General features: G+C 57.6%; 1 long non-coding RNA gene across 1 annotated transcript; it reads right to left on the bottom strand.

Annotated features, from left to right (window-relative positions):
* Nucleotides 1-2757: 2757 nt before the first annotated feature.
* LOC121040193 (uncharacterized) lies at nt 2758-5541 on the bottom strand. Its single transcript, XR_005795179.1, has 3 exons — nt 5428-5541; nt 3435-3676; nt 2758-3227 (listed from the first exon to the last, which is right to left on the bottom strand). It is a non-coding gene; the product is annotated as an uncharacterized LOC121040193 (long non-coding RNA).
* Nucleotides 5542-14071: the final 8530 nt, after the last annotated feature.

Genomic DNA, 14071 nt, shown 5'->3' on the forward strand with positions numbered 1-14071 from the left:
GGGGGTGGGGGGGGTGGGTTGGTGGCAGGGGTTCGCCCCAGCTGGGAGCCGGGGGTGGGGTGGGGAGGACCGGGGCGCCCTCCGCGGACCCCCCACCCCGGTGCGCTGCGCGGGCTGTAGGCGGTGCCCCGCCGCGGGTGGGGCGCTCCGGCCACCCAGGAACCCACCCCTCGGCGGTCCCTAAACGCCCGCCGAGCGCCCGCTCCTCGAGCCTAGGCCTGTGCGCGGCGCTGCGGACCGGGCGGAAAACCCAGACACTCAGATCCAAGTCCCTGCCCTGGGGCTCGGGGTCTGCCGGCTGGCCGAGGGGGCAGGGACGGGGGCTGACAAATGCGGTTGCAGCACCTGCACTCCCCGGGGCTCTGGTTCTCCAAGGGTGGCCCCACCTGCTCCGTGGGGGTCACGTGTGAGCAATGCACCTTCTCAGGCCCCACCCCAGACTTAGAGGATCCAGGGCTGGGGCCTAAAAGCAGGGTGTGGACAAGCTCCGCAGGTGATTCCCAAGCTCGGGGGAAGTTTGAGAAGTGCTGTCCTGATTGAAATATCCAGCGGCCCAGGCGCCAAAGCCCAGAGGACTGACGACGACGGGGGGTCTTTTCAACCTTCGTTTGTTTACAAAGGTCCACCTCCTCTCCTTTGTGACACTGCGTTGGTGGGAGAGGGAGGGGGACAGGGGTGAGGGTGGCTAGCACTTCTTTGGCAGGATGAACCATCAGAGCAGGGCGCAAGGCTGGGGCCTCCCCACGTGGTTACTGGTCCTTCTGTGTTTTAAGGTGCAGTGATGGTTTTTGAGTTTTGAAATGCAACTACGCAAATATTTCTGTCTGTAATCAGGACGAAAGCCTACCTTTCTCTCCCATGATTGTGCTTGTTTTTAATACGCTTCATTTTTTAATTTTTGTGTGAGAGAGAGAGAGAGCGAGCACGAGCGAGCAGTGGGCAGAGAGAGAATCCCACAAGAGGCAGAGAGAGAATCCCAAAGCCGGGCTCGAGCTCACCAACCGTGAGACGGTGACCCGAGCCCAAGTCGGATGCTTAACCAACTGAGCCCCCCAGGCTCCCCAGATGGTGCTTGTTTGAAGCTAAGCTACCTGCCCTCGTTAAACTGGGACAGGTTGGGGGGCACCTGGGGGGAGGGGTTCAGTCGGTTGAGCAGCTGACTCTTGATTTCGGCTCAGGTTGTGGCCTCGCGGTTCGTGAGTTCGAGGCCAGAGTGGGCTTGGGATTCTGTCTCCCACTCTCTCTGACGGTCTCCTGCTTGTTCTCTCTCTCTCTCAAAATCAATCAATCAATCAATCAATCAATAAACATTTCTTGAAAAATGGGAGAGGTGAGCCAGCAGGCCTTCCTGGTGAGTGGAGGCCAGGAGAGGGAGTGTGCTGATGGGCTTTGCCAGGGTCCAGGGACAAGAAACTCTGCGTGGGCGGCGGGCCAGGGCGTCCAGAAGGTGGAGAGGGCATCTGGACAGAGGCCCCAGCTGGAGCACGTGCATGCACTGAGTGTGTCCTGGGACTTTCCAGCATGTTCTCTGGACTCTCTCAAACAGCTGCCCCTTCTTTTTTGTTCCCTCACCCTGCTTTGGTTTTCTTCCTAATGTTTGCACTTGGAGTTATATTCTATCATTGGTTCTTTCTTTGTGGTTGTCCACGAGGATGTAAATTCCCTGAGAGAGGGGACTTGTCTCTTCTCTTCACCCAAAGCGTCCCCAGTGGTTAGGTACTCTGAAGGTGCCAATGAGGTGTTGACGAGTGGCCCCATGATGAACACTACTGATCGCTTGTCACTTTTCTCCCCAGAGCCATTCACCGCGGGGTTCTGCGCCCACCCCGACGGGCAACCCAGCCGGTTGGGGCTGGCTAATGGAAGCAGCAGCTGGGGATCAGATTCCCACTGCCCATGTGCCCCCTGGGACCGTCACTCTGGCCGGGAGGCCCCACCACAGCGGTAGGTCCTGCGGGCTTCCGTGTGAAACACTGCCTCCTCTTTTTTTTCCTTCCAGCTCCACGGATGGGAGTAGCTGCCCGCAGTCACAGCCTCTGGGTGCCCCTGAACCTGCCCACGCCTCTGTAAACGGTCCCTTTGGCGCGTCCCTTATTTGGGTCACACCTATGACACTCACGATGGTAGATACGTGTCATTACACGTGGGTCTCTCTGTCTCTCAAAAATAAACATGAGAAAAATTGTTTGAAAAACGCCCGAGACCACGCACTGAGAAAGGACAGAGCCCGTATTTGAACCCAAGACCCTCTGTTTAATTAAAAACAATTTTTTTTAATGTTTAATTTATTTTTGAGACAGAGAGAGACAGAGCACGAGCAGGGGAGGGGCAGACAGAGGGAGACGCAGAATCCGAAGCAGGCTCCGGGCTCCGAGCTGTCGGCACAGAGCCCGACGTGGGGCTGGAACTCACGGACCGCGAGATCATGACCTGAGCCGAAGTTGGATGCTTAACCGATTGAACCACTCAGGTGCCCCCCAAGACCCTTTGTTTTAAAGCCCCTATGTCTGGCTGTTTGGGGGTTTGAGTTCTTCTCTCCCCAGGGGTCTAGGACGGGGGGGGGGGGGCGGTAAACAGTGACAATGAAGCTGACCCCTGGAGCCCCTGGAGAGCATGGCGCTGGCTGTGCTCCCAGGATGCCCCTCTGCCTCTCTCAGCAACTCAGTGAGAGCTGAGTGTGTCCCCTGGGGCCTGGCAGGAAACCCCAGCGACCTCATGTGTGTCTGTGTGTGTGTCTGTGTGTGTGTGTGTGTGTGTGTGTGTGTGTGTGAGAGAGAGAGAGAGACAGAGATGTTCCGAGGGTCACGTGAGGCTGTGGGAAACCACCAGGAGGCTCAGGTGAGGCCCCTGTCCCTGCCACAGCAGCTGGTTGACCTTCTATTTCCTTCCTTTCTTCTCTAAGTGAGCAGACGAGGCCCTCGCCCACTGTGCCCCCGCCCACTGTGTGCCTGGACTGTCCCGGAGCCGAAGGGCACAGTTCCTGCGCCCAGGAGACCAAGACTCAGTCCCTTGTCGAGTGACCTCTCCGCTCCGAGCCTCAGGGTCCTGTCTCCACAATGGGGATGGTCACGCTTGCTGATTTCACAAGTTTGTGTTCTTACTTATTCATTGTTGATGGAGTCGTTGAAAAATGTTTTATAAGCCGTTGCTCAGTGCCTGGCACGTAAGAAAAGCGTTTTGCAAATCTGTAGCCCCGTGCGGAATTTAGTTCTCTGATGGGTGAGTCTCTGTTGTGGGACAGGGGATTCAGGCCTCTGTGTGTACGTGGGGGGGAATCCTTGCAGACCCCCACCCAGTCAGGGCAGACAGAGAGACAGAGGCCAGCGATGTGCAGTGACTTACCCAGTGTCACACCGTGTGCCGGGCTGGTAACCCACACGCCCTCTCCCCCCCAATGTCCACGTCCTAATCCCCAGAGCCTGTGAGTCTATTACCTTGCAGGGCAAAAGGCGCTTTGCAGATGTGATGAAGGATCTTCAGATGGAGGGATGGCCCTGAATTATCCAGTGGGCGCCCTTGACATCACAAGGATCCTTCTCAGAAGGAGGCAGGAGGACCAGAGTAAGGAAAGAGTGGCACGGAGGGACAGAGACAGAGGGGGATAAGGAGGTGGCACGCCTGTGGCTTCGAGGGGGGCGGAGGCCACAAGCCACGGAATGCAGGTGGTCTCTAGAAGCTGGAAGAAAGTAACGAGACAGATTCTCTTTGAGCCTCCAGAAAGAATGCCGCCCTGCCCGCTTCCGGCCTCCAGAACCGCGAGAGAATGATTTGTTTAAAGCCCGAAAGTGTGTGGCCACTTGTTAGAGGGGCCACAGGAGGCTAGTTTATACAGCAAGGCCAGGTTTGGAAGCTGGTCTCCTGCAGCTCAGCTGCGCCCTGCGCCCCCAACCCCCGGGCTGCCGTCCGGGGGCTCCTGGGACATTGGCCGGTGCTCCAGGATTCATCTTCCTCCCGTAGGGTGCTTAAAAAGTTACCAAAAAAAATATACATAAAATAACTAATAACGGAAAAAGCACAACAAACGTGACTCCCAGCCTCGCCTACCCAGGGGACCCCAGCTGTTAGTCCAGATCAAGAAGGTGGGCGCCAGGCTGCATTTGGTGATGCGAAGGGAAAATACGGGTTTCTGAGTAGCGATGACACGACAGCGGCTCCCCTTCGGCACCTTGGCTTCTTGGACTTGACCCCTTGTCTCAGAGGCTCCGGTGGATGGCACTGGATGTGCGGGTCCCTCTGCACCCCCCCCCCGCAAGCACCTGTTAATGACGGAGCGGGGGCGCTGGGTCCCCAGGGCGCAGCACAGGGCTGGGGCCACAGCAGGTGCTCAGCGAACGTCTTACAAGTGATGGAAATGCCCTGCGGAGCTCCGCACAGAGTTGGCACCCGAGAGCTATTCCGACAAGGGCACGCCTCGCCCGTGTGCCACACCTGGGATTTACGCACGGCCGTTGCCCCTGGACATCGCACCTGTGTGCCGCACGTGGGTGTTGTGCACAGGAGTGACAGGTGGCGTGAGAGGAGGCTGTGGGAGCTGGGAAGGCTTTGAGGCCTCCACGCTGGCCCCAGGCCAGGGCCGGGTGGGTTGGCGGGAACGTTGTCCTTGACTGTGTCCCTCTTAGGAGGTTCCAGACTCTTTGGACTCTGGAAGCGTCAGCTCCCTTCAGGAGGGCACTGTCTGAATGGAGCCCACCTCCACAAGCTGGTACCAAGAGGTTACCTCCTTGGTATTATCCAACGTTGAACCTCTTGTCTTGGGAATGTCCTCCGGCCCCATCCACCCAGGATTCCAGTCCACCCAGACTGCCTGGCCCCTGACCCCCACAGGAAGTCCAGGGGACCTGGGGGGGGGGGCCTCAGTGCAGAGCTTGGCCCATCCGTCGTGTCCACCCCGAAGCCCCCCATCCCAGCATGCGGTGCGTTCGGGAAAATTCTTGAACATTCGAGCCCTTCCCTTTCTCCGGAGAACCCTCCCTCTTCAGAGCAAACAGCTTGTCCTCCCGTGGAACATAGACACTTACACGGAATATCAGCATCCAACAAGGCCGCTAACGGATCATCAAGACGAAGACAAGACCCCTGGGTCATCACTGAACACGGACGACAGCATGAACATCGTTCAGGCCACAGAAGGACCAAACCTCCCCGGCCCGGCTGCAGGAGTGCCGGCTGCTTCACCAGCCCCGGCTCCGGACAGGACCAGGCTCCCTTCCCTGTGGGTGAGGGTCACCCAGAACCCCCCTTCCTGCCAGCGGCCGGTCCGGAGCAGACCCCCGCCTCCTCAGGCCCCCCACATCCCCCAGCACTCCCCCAACACCCCGTAAGTCCTTTCTAACCCCCTTACTGAATGCCCACGCTGTCGGGGTGGCTCTCCCCGGCACCCCCCTCTCCCCCCAGTGTCCACGTCCTAATCCCCAGAGAGTCTATTACCTTGCAGGACAAAAGACACTTGGCAGATGTGATTAAGGATCTTCAGATGGAGGGATGGTCCTGGGTCACCAAAGTCCTCCTGCAGACCCTCAGACTGAGGGCGAGAGAGCTGGAGGGGAGGTGGGAGGTTCGAGCCCGGCCGGTGGCTGTGCCAGCTGAAAGGGAGACCGTCTGCCACGGATGCTCCTGTGGTGACAGGGCCCTGGTGGCCGGCTGGGGGAGGTGGCCCAGCGCGGCCAGTGGGCAGAATTGCCGGGCTGGGCTGGAGGGGTGGGGGCTCTGGCCGAGAGCGGGTGGCCGCCTGACTCTCCCTCTGGTTCTGGTTCCAGCATTAAGAGTCATCTGCTCTGGGCCCTTGTCCCAGTTGAAACCCAGGCGTCCCTCTGTCTTAGGCGCTGGGTGGGCTGCTGGCCCACTGGCCGGGGGTGGGGGGGTGAGTCTGGTTCAATCTGAGGACCATTTTCCATGTTTTCCATGGGCCTCGTCTATGCTAGGCTTTGCATTTGGGGCTGGGCTGCAGATGGGAGCCCTGGGCAGCTCCGGGAGCAGGGGACCTGGACTCTGAAACCAATTTGCCACTGGTGTGAAAAGGGCTATGATACTGGGAGCCCAGAAAGGGCCCTGGGGAGCCGGAGGGGGAGATACCCCTCTCCTCCTGGGACTTCAGTGGCAGTTTCCTACAGAGGGCAGACCTCAGCTGGGGACTCCGGGACCAGTGCTCATCCCCCAGGCCAGTGCCCTTGAGCGTGGAGGTTCCCGGTAAGTACCCCAGGCCTGGTGCCTGCCTGTGAGGGTCTTGGGTTCAGATCCAGGCACTGAGGCAAGGCAGGGGCGCCTGACAGGGTGAACTCGGCAGGACCCGGCCTGCCAGCCACGTGGGCCCGACTCTCCTTCTGGAGACCCACTCACTCACCCCTCCCGGTGGGAATGGCTCTGGCTGAACAACAGTCCCTCCCCTACCCCGGGGTGGCGGGGGCGGAGTGCAACTTGGGGATGAAAGGGATCTGGGCCGAAGCCCTCCACACAGCCAGCCCCTGTCCCCCTGCCCCTCCAGCGCCTACCCTGAGAACCTGGCAGTGGGCCCCCTGCCCTCGGCCCAAGCATCCGGGGCCAGGGAGCGGGATTAGCGGAGCCCAGCCGTCCCGCCAAGGAGCTGTCTTCAATTGCCGCTTTCTGATTTCCCAAACAGAACAAGCCTGGCCACCACAGAAACCCCGGCCCAATTGGCCTTAAAATAACTCAGCATCCTCGGTGGCCTAAGTTCCGCCTTCCTGGCTGCCCCATTCAATGCTGGGGCCATCTCCCCCTCCGTGAGGCCGGGCCTGGTGAACACTCTGTAGATTCCCTGGGGTTTTCTGCACGGATGATGGTGACACTGGCACTTAGAGACGGGCTGGGACCTCCCGGCTCAAGGTGGAACGAAGGCGGGGACAGCGGACACAATGTCTCCTTCCCGCCCCCCGCCCCGGGAAAAAGCTTCCAGGCTCTCACCGTTCCCTGAGCCCTTGGCTATAGGTTTTCTCGTAGTTTCTTTTTCCAGTCGGTGATGTCCCCTCGTATTCTTAGATGGCTGAAAATTAAAAAGAAAAAAAAAAAAAGGTTTTTTTTTTTTTTTTTTATCATGAATGAATTCGGTCATGTTTTTTTTCACATCCATTGAAATGACACCGTTTTAAAAAAATCCTTTATTCTGGTAATGAAGTGAATCGCACTGATTGATTTTGAATATTAAATCAAGCTCGCATTCCTGGAAAAAAGCCCACTTTGTCACGCTTCGTTATTCTTTGTGTATTTTGCTGGGCTTATAATTGTGGTGAGGGTTTGCATCCACGTTCAAGAATGATGTTGGTCTGTAGTGTAATCTCCTCTCTCGCTCTCCCTCTCTCTCGCTCTCTCGCTCTCGTGTGACGTCCTTGTCAAGTTTAAGTATCAAGATGGCTCTACCTCGTTAGAACAATCTGCGACGTGTTCCTTCCTCCTCTGGTGTCTGAAGGGTTTCCGTAATAATCGTGTTGTTTCTTCCTTAAATATTTGAGATAGTTCGCCGGTGAGGCCAATAAGGCCCAAGTTTCCTTTGTGAGGGAGTTTGAATTACAAATTCTATTTAAAATAGGTATGAGGGTCTTTGCATTTTCTGTGTTCTTCTTGGGCCAGCTTTGGTAAGTTATGGCTTTCAAGGAGTTTGAGTCACACGAGCCATCAAATGTGTCGACATGAAGTTTTTTGCAACGTTCCCCTACGATCCTTTAATGTAGGTAGGGGGTCTGTAATCACATTTCTACTTTCCTAGTATTGCTAATTTGTGTGTATGTGTGTGTTTCTTTTTCTTTTCCTTGATCAGTGTGACCCAGGCTTTGGCTATTTTATTAATCTTTTCAAAGAACCAATGATTGACTTTGTTGATTTTTGTATTCATTTCCTGTTGCCGCTGTAGCGAAATGACTTAGGGCCCAGCGACACCCACGTATCACCTTATGGTCCTGAAGGTCAGAAGTCTGACGTGGGTCTCACGGGGCTAAAATGAAGGTGTCTACAGGGCTGTCTTCCTTTCTGGAGGCTCCCGGGGAGAGTCCCTCACGGTCTCTTCCAGCCTCTAGAGGCGGCCCGCACTCCTTGGCTTGCGGCCCCTGCCTCCCTCTTCAGAGCCCGGGATGGGGGGCTCAGCCCTGCTCTGATCTCATCCCTCGGAACCTCTGCCTCCTTGTTCCACCTTTAGGGACCCTTGTGATTGATTACACGGGGCCCAGTGGAATAGTCCAGGATAATCTCTCTGTTGCAGCAGGCTTAATTTAAGCCGTGACCTTGATTCCCCTTTGCTGTCTATTATAACACATTCCCAGATTCCGGGGATCAAGGTATGGATGTCTCTGGGGGGCTGTTATTTTGTATTCTATAATTTTCTCTATTGTTTATTTTCCATTTCATTAATTTTCTCTCATCTTTATTTCTAGTCTCCTACTTACAGTGAGTTTAATTTGCTCTCTAGATTCTATTATTTTTAATCATTGTTTTAAGCCACTAAGTGTTGGGGTGGCTTCTTTTTTTTAATGTTTATTTATTTTTGAGGCGGGGAGGGGTAGAGAGAGGAGACATGGAATCTGAAACAGGCTCCAGGCTCCAACCTGTCAACACAGAGCCTGACGCGGGGCTCGAACCCACAAACCGCGAGATCATGACCTGAGCCGAAGTTGGACGCTTAACCCACTGAGCCAGCCAGGCGCCCTGTTCTCTAGCTTCTTTAGATTACTGGCTTTAAACCTTTGTTTTTTAAAAAAATATAAACACCGAGGGGCACTTGGCTGCTTCAGTCGATGGATCGTGTGGTGTTCATCTCAGGGTTGTAGATGCGAGCCCCATGCTGGGTGTAGAGATAACTTAAAAACAAAATCTTGGGGTGCCTGGGTGACTCAGGTGGTTAAGCATCCAACTCTTGGTCTCTGCTCAGGTCATGATGTCACAGTTCATGGGATCGAGCCCCGTGATGGGCTCTGTGCTGAGAGCCTAGAGCCTGCTTGGGATTCTCTCTCCCCCCCCCCCTCTCTGCCCCTCCCCTGCTCACATGTTCTCTTTCTCTCTCTCTCTCTCTCTGTCTCTCTCTCTCTCCCACACACACACACACACACACACACACACACACACACACACACAATAAATAAATAGACTTAAAAAACAAAACCTTTAAAAAATACATACATATATATACATGTATATATATATATACACACTGAAAACCATAAAATTCCCTCTAAGCCCTGTGTTAGCTGCTTCCCACAGATTTTGACACCTGTTTTCATTTCCATTCCGTTGAAAATATTTTCTCGCCTCCCCTGAATTTCTTCTTTGACTCACAGGCTGCTTTCACTGTGTGTTTTTTTAAATTTCCCGACATTCGGACCTTTCCTAGATTGTTTCGTTATTCTGAGTCAATGAGAGAGGAATTCTCTGCATGGTTTTGGTAAGTGTATTCAGACTCGTTTCGTGGCCCGGGAGCTGCTCTGTGTCGGTGAACGTTCCCCGTGGCCTTGAAATGCACGTTTGGAAGCTGTTCGGCGGCCTGCTCTACAGGTATCGGTGGGGACAAATTGGCTGCTCAGCCTTCTGTATCACCATCTCCCCTCTGTGGCCGCGGTCCCAGGACTCGCCTCCGCTGCTTGTAAACCCCTGGCCCTTCCCCTGGGCCTGGGGTCAGTGGCTGTGGCTCGCCACTGAAGAACGCGGGGGAGAAATCGAAGCGATGCTTTGGTCAAAGTTTGTCCCGGAAACGAGATGTCAGGTCATAAGCGGCCTAGGCAAACGTGTGAAATGCTCGAGTGGAGGCCAGGTGAGCAGGCAGCCTGGAGTGCGGGCAGGCGGGCAGACGGTCAGCTGTTCTGCTTTCCAAGTCCCTGCGTCCCTCCAGGGCCCGGCATGGGCCCGGTGCTCCCTAACGACTCCTCCATGCAGGAACCGCCAGAAGCCAGGGCTCAGCCAGATCTGGGTCCGCGTCCTGGCTCTGCCCCAGGGAGCTGTGCGATCCTGGGGGCTCATTCACGTCCCTGACCCCCCGGCTTCCTCATCTCTTAAGTGGAAGGGTAATCAGTGCTTTGCAAGTGTTGAGACGAGCAGAGAAGGACTCCTGTCCTGCATAGCGCCTGGCGTGGGGCGGTGCTCAGCCTTTACTGCTGCTGTACAGCACCCTGGGGGCTCCTGGGCACTCTCTGGTCTGTCCAGAAGCCTCGGGTGGCTCTGAACCTTGGAAGCGGCACCAAGGAGGCCTCTTTGGCGCCTTGTTATAATCCCCATCCCCTTATAGACTCCTTTCCTGGCTTCTTGGCCTCTGAGCATCCAGGGGCAGTTTGATTGCTCCTAGAGACGCCGGGCTCACTCCTTGTAGCCGTTGCCCGAGCTCTCATTGTGGGGTTCAGGCTGGAGAAAGATCTTTCCCGTCTACCTCCCTCGTCTTTCTCTCTGCTGCGTCACCGGGTCACCTGGACCGTCCACCTAGGGAGTGGGTGCCTCGGCTTGGAACACGGTTAAAGCAGGAAGATGGACACAGGGAAGTCGGCGAGGAACGAGATCCTGCCGCTTCTCGCTCCGTTGCCTTTAAAAGCTGGTCTCGGTGTTTCTGGGGTGCGGTTGCCTCTTTGTCCCTCCACCCTCTGCCCCGCAATCTCCACCTCACCCTCCAGGAACGGTTGCAGTTCGGGCTACATCTGAGAGGTGCTCCCTGCCTCCGGGCCTGCCAGCCAGCACCTCACTGTGGCATTGGGCTGGAGCAGGTGTGGGATGGGGCAGCACCCGCCAGTGGGCATCGTCCGGCCCTGGAGCCTGGCTGGGCCTTAGCCCCAGCTGTTCCCTGTAGCAGCGGCATCCCCGCGCTGGCTCCCGCAGACGCTGGGCCGTGGAGGTGACCGCTGCCCCCGCCCCCGGCCTCCCACAGCTGCTTCCTGCAGGGGCTCCCCCAGGACAGGCGTGACCCTGCTCCAGGGGCCCAAGGGACCTTTGTCTGTGGCCCTGATGGAAGCCCTGGAGCGCGAGCCCGACGGTAACTTGGCGAGAGGGTTTTGTCTGATTTATTTGTCAGTCCCCAGCCCCCCGCCCCACCACCGGCCAGGCTCCAACACTGAGGACACCAGGGACACGGGGCCAGTGACTGGGTGCGGGAGTGAGCAAACAGACGGGCGACCCAAGCCTCCCCTGAGCTGGGGCCTGGCTCCCCGGCCACAGTGCTTGGCCTCCCGGAGCTGGCGGGGTTCTCTGGCCTCTGCCCTTCCGAAGAGCTAGGCGGCCCCTCGATGGGGCCCTGGGCCTCCGAAATAGGACGAGGTTCTGAGACACGAGGATCTTGACACACCCCCTTCTCTCCCCAGCCTCCAAACCGCGTGGCCGGTGGAGGGAACATAGAATTTGAAAAAGGCTTCTCTAGTTACATGGAAACTCCTGCCAGGCACAGGGAAATAAATAAGTCGCTGACGAAGTCCAGGAGCCCAGCGCATTTGATCCGCTGCTGTTCTGGGAAGAGGCCGGAGCGGCCCCGGAACCAGGGAACAGCCCGTCCCCCTGAATCGGGCCAGCCCGGGGGGATGGGCTGTGAGAGGAGATCGTGCGGTGGCCCGTCCCTGCTGGTGCCCGCCGTCCACCCGTTCTCTTGTGACCCCCCCGTCGTCTCCATTTACAGGTTAGGAAGCCGCTGGCCAAGGCCACGGACCCGGCTCTGCGGGCTTCTCAGGCAAGCAGGCCTCCCAGCCTCCCAGCCTCAGCCCCAGCCAGGCTCCGGGGAACCGGTGAGAGGCCCTCGGGCAAACCTCATCCTCGTGGGGGTCAGAGGGCCAGCGCCGGGGCAGGGCAGGCCGCCTCCCAGCTTCAGATCCGCAACGGCACCGGTGACGACAGACCCCTCTGGACTGGGGGTGGGGTGGGGGTGGGGAGGTTGCGGGGGCAGGGGAGTGGCCCTCTGGAAGGGGGAGAAGGCGAACTTCGCGCTGGCTGGAGGCCAAGTCCGCCGTGCGGTTCAGGAAGTGAGCTGCCCCGGTAATTCCCGGTCTGGAAGCCCTTCACGCTGTTCCTCAGGGCGTTATTTGTAGCCACACGAGTGCCCCACGAAAGTGGACCAGTGGACGGTGAACTGGTGAGGCCTCCTCCCTCCGCAACGCGTTTTCAAGGACGTGGGGAAACGCCGAGGCCAACAGATGAAGTTTAGAGCCCCCCCCGGGATGCCCGGGTGAGGAAGGACGGGCCATCGGGCGAGCGCTGCACCCCTACCGTCCGGGAAGTTGCTGTGCTTCCTGGTTTTCCGAGTTAGCGTTTCCCAGCGCCTGGTAACGAGCGTGTGTTGCTCCGATAGTGGGAGGATCGGAGCGAGCGCGTTACTCCGTGGACCGAGGGCGGCCACCCAGGGGATGAAAAGAACCGGGTCCTGCATTGTGTCCAAAATTAGCGAGAAGCAAGTTAAGGACGCCGCGGCCTCCGGCCCAAGCCCCATGCTGAGGACGGAGTCACGACCCGCAGCTGACGTTCTGCAATGGTCTCCTGGTCACGCTCGGGGTCTGCGTCTCCCCCAGGAGCCTGAGACTCTTCCTTCCCTGCCCCCCGGGGCCCCAACTTCCCCCCTGGGCCGCTCCGTTCACACCACCAGCCTGTCTGGCTCCCAGATCCTGCTGCCGAAGCTTAGGGGCCTGGGTGGGGCAGGTGAGTGGATCGCAGACAATTTCTATTTCGCCCTTAGACCCTGGTCACCTCGAAGTTTAGAAGAAAGCGCCGGGATTCCTCCAAAGCCGACCCTCAGAGCGTGTGCCTTCTGGGGTCTTCGATGTGGCCCAGATGCTAAGACCTTAATCTCCAGCCCTCGGGTTCGGTCTCATTGCCTGCTTTCCCTGTCCTCAGGCACTGCAAGGTTCCAGCACCTGCTGTTCGCCCTTGGTGGCATCGGCTACATTTGCCTCCAGGCCTCGTCTCGGTGGGAAGGAGTGACCTTCACGCGCTGAAGGCGTCCGGTGCCACGAGCCCTCGGTTTGGCTGCTTGTTATATCTTCATCGCGGGACGCGGCGCCACGCGCACAGTAGGTGCTCAAGGAGCCTCTGCAGGACGAGCCCTGGGAGCAAATGAAGATGAGCTTTGGCACCACGGGTGGGTTCCCAGGGGCACATCCAGGTGGATGCTGACACCTGCAGGGCTCCTCTCGAAGGGATTCTTGGATTTTGTAGGTGAGTGATTGGCGGTTCCCGTCAAGGGATCCTGGCTCCTGACTGAGCCACTCGGTTTGTGGGGCCTCCGTTAGCCTTTCTGTGAAATGGGCACGACGAACCTTACCTCTCCCACAGCCTTCCTCTGGCATCCCTCCTTTACTCACGAGCGATTACAACATTCACAAGGCTTCTGACACCGGATGTGTGGGTTCCCCCCCACTGCACCCCATCACGCGATTTGGTGACATCAGCTGGGCGTCCTACAATCTCACTCGATTCTGACACCACCTCTCTGGAGGCAGCATCAGATGTCACAGGCGAAGGGCTCAGTCCCACAAGACTGCCCCCCACTTCAGATGCCGGTCACAAGCAGGAGGTCCCCAGGGTACCCCCAACTTCTGTCTCGACTTGGCTACAAATGGGAGGTGGCCATGACCTCGTCCCCCTTGGATTTGGTCATGTGCTAGAACAGCCCACGGAACTCAGGGAAGCACTTACTTCCGTTTACCAGTTTATTAAAGGCTATGCTAAGGACACAGATGGACAGAACAGCCAGGTAAAGAGGTACATAGAGCGAGGTCAGGGAGGGTCCCCGGTGCAGGAGCTCTTGCCCCTGTAGAATTAGGGTGCACCACCCTCCCGGTACATGGATGCGTTCACCATCCCGGAAGCTCTCCAAAGCCTCTACTATTGGGGTTCCATGGAGGCCTCCTCATGGAGGCGCCATCAGTCCTTAACGCCATTTCCAGCCCCTAGCCCCTCTCTGGAGGGTGGGGGAGGGGCCGAAAATTCCAGGCCTCTAACCGTGGCATGGTCTTCCCGGTGGCCAACCCTACCCAGGGGTCCACCCAGAACGAGTGCTTTTATCCCTTAGGAATTTACAACGGCTTCAGGAGTTCTGTGCCAGGAACCAGGGGTAGAGACCACCACCTACTTCCTATCATCTCACATCAACTGCAGAAGGTGGGGGCGAGGTCTA

The sequence above is a fragment of the Herpailurus yagouaroundi genome, unplaced genomic scaffold (genome assembly GCF_014898765.1).
Source record: "Herpailurus yagouaroundi ecotype Mexico unplaced genomic scaffold, PumYag 182, whole genome shotgun sequence".
NCBI lineage: Eukaryota > Metazoa > Chordata > Mammalia > Carnivora > Felidae > Herpailurus > Herpailurus yagouaroundi.